Source organism: Cornus florida, unplaced genomic scaffold (assembly GCF_030987335.1).
Source record: "Cornus florida cultivar Cherokee Brave unplaced genomic scaffold, ASM3098733v1 CherokeeBrave_3.0.0_Hap2_Chr07, whole genome shotgun sequence".
Taxonomy (NCBI): domain Eukaryota; kingdom Viridiplantae; phylum Streptophyta; class Magnoliopsida; order Cornales; family Cornaceae; genus Cornus; species Cornus florida.
This window is the reverse complement of record NW_026775577.1, coordinates 72,623,514-72,626,260: the sequence shown is the minus strand read 5'-3', so window position 1 is coordinate 72,626,260 and position 2,747 is coordinate 72,623,514. Positions and strand designations below refer to the sequence as shown.

At 38.6% G+C, this 2,747-nt stretch overlaps 1 pseudogene; it reads right to left on the bottom strand.

Moving 5' to 3' along the window:
- Window positions 1–461: 461 nt before the first annotated feature.
- On the bottom strand, window positions 462–560 carry LOC132267969 (small nucleolar RNA R71; annotated as a pseudogene).
- Window positions 561–2,747: the final 2,187 nt, after the last annotated feature.

Below are 2,747 nucleotides of genomic sequence, written 5' to 3'. Positions count from 1 at the left end.
ATGCCAAGGCTAATGTATGCTCCACAACCTCCCGTCATTAACCAAGGAATTCATAACCAAGGTGTTCATGTTGCACCTCAAGTAGCTAATCCACCTCTTGCTTTGAGAGATCACTATGTACCTAATGAATACAATGCACCCACATGCATTCAATTGCCATCATTTAGAGCACATCATTATGAAATTAAAGCATAAACTATTCAAATGCTTCCTAACTTTCATGGACTTCCTAGTGAAGAACCTTATAAGCATTTGGATGAGTTTCTTGAAGTATGTTCCACCGTAAAGTATACGGACATGCCGGAAGAGGTCTTAAGACTCAAACTTTTTCCATTCACCTTAAAAGACAAAGCAAAATATTGGTTTAACAATCTTAGGCCTTTTTCAATCACTTCTTGGGTGGAAATGCAACAAGAGTTTTTAAAGAAGTACTATCCGGTTTCTAGTACCAATGCCATGAGAACCTCAATTCGAGAATTTTCACATGGGGATGGAGAAACATTTCATGAGGCATGGGAACGCTTCAAACAATTTCTTAGGAAGTGTCCGCATCATGACATACCCAAATGGCAATTAGTTCAATACTTCTTTGAGAGCTTATCGGACAACTATAAGGGTATAGTTGATGCTTCTATGGGTGGCTCTTACATTGATAGGCATGAGGATGACGTGTGGCGTCTTTATGAAAGCATGAGTAAAAATTCTTTGCATAGAACACTATCATCCAAGAATGGTAGAAATTCACAAGGTATGAAGAGTGTAGGCTTACATCAAGTCGAACATTCAAATGAAATAGCCGCCGAAATAAAGTCTTTGTCTTAAAGGTTTGATCAATTTTTTATTAACCAAAACTCGGCGAACCAAGTATCTTCCTTTCCTAACCATTCTCATTGTGCATCAAATGAAACATGTATGACTTGTTCTAGTGTTCTTCATTCTACTTCTCATTGTCCTCATGGGCAAGTACATAATGAACCTAATGAACAAGTCAATGCGGCTTTTGTAAACCAAGGGATAATCCAAGTTGGAGGAATCATCCGAATTTCTCTTGGAAAAACTAAGGAGAAGGCTTAAACCCTTCCCAAGGCGGTTTCCAAGGGAAATACATTCCACCTCCACTTCAAAACCAAGGATCCTAATGTTATAGACTTTATCAATCACAAGGGAATCAATTTGCTTATTCTCATTTTCCCAACCAATATTATTCCCAAGGAAACACTAGAAGTCCTGCCTTTAAAGAAAAAGTTTTAAATGCTTTGGGGACTCTTGAGGCTAACACTCAATTACTTCATTCTCACTCTCAATCCATTGCTAAGCTAGAAACCCAAGTAGGGCAAATAGCAAGCACTCTTAATGCAAGAGAGAAGGGAAAGATGCCCATTAATGCCCCACTTAAACAACAATGTGTTGTGGAAACCCATTCCTCATCGGAAGGGCATACCATTGAACATGTTAATGCGGTGACTACCTTGTGGAGTGGTAGAGTTGTGGACAATCAAGTTGAAATATCCAATGAAGAGAGTGAAATAGGACGTGCAACCTCAAGTTGTCACCCATCCTGTTTTACATCCCATTCCTCATTCATTGCATACACATGATCTTGCAAATGAGAAAGTTTTGAAAAATGTGTTTAAAAAAAAAGTTTTGAAAAATGATGTTGAAAAGGTTTTATTGAAAAATGATTTGAAGAGAGTTCAAAAGAAAATTCTGAATAAGTATTTGAACCAAAGGTTCCATTTCCGGATGCCTTAAAAGGATCCATTTCAAAAGACAAGCAAAAGGCAAAAACCAATGAAATCATGGAAATGTTTAGGCAAGTGAAAGTTGACCTTCCACTATTGGATGCAATCAAGAAAATTCCGGCTTATGCCAAATTCCTGAAAGACTTGTGCACCCAAAAGCGGAATAACAAGAGCCAAGCACCAAGAAAAGTGGTTTGGACTGAGCAAGTAAGCTCAATTTTGCAACATAACACTCTTCCAAAGTTTAAGGACCCCAGTTCACCCACTACATCATGCATCATTCGTGATCATATCATTAATCAGGCACTTCTTGACTTCGGAGCAAGTGTTAACCTTTTTTCCATATTCGGTCTACGTTAAATTGGGCCTAGGTGAATTGAAACCGACGTTGGTAGTTTTGCAACTTGCTGACCGATGCATTAAGAAACCTAGGGGTGTCATTGAGGATGTTTTGATCAAGATTGATAAATTCTTCTTCCCGGTTGATTTCGTTATCATTGACACGGAACCGGTTTCCAATCTTAAGAGCTAAATTCCTGTTATCCTTGGCCATCCTTTCTTGGCAACCGCCAATGCCAACATCAATTGTATAATAGGGGTGATGAAGATTTCATTTGGCAACATGAAGGTAAAGTTGAATATCTTTAATCCCACACCCAATTCACTTGACAAGTATGAAGGAGAGGTCAATATTGTAGACTAATGTCACGATCTTCATTGCCAAGGAAATGAGCTTTTGTGTAAAACCAAAACTTCCAAAGGATCATCTTCAACCTTGCATTCTCAAAATGTTTTTTCAAATTCTTGCTCTGAAAGGGCATGGAAGCCCAAAGGTTTTAATTACATAGAGAAAGGATCAAAGGCTTCTATTGAGCTTGATCAAACAAGTTCTTCAAAGGACCATTTGTTGGGTGGAGTTTAAAGCATTTATCACCCCAACAAGAAGGGGATGCATCATAAGATCTTTGACCCGGACTAAAAGAGCCCAACGTCTTGCTAGAGACG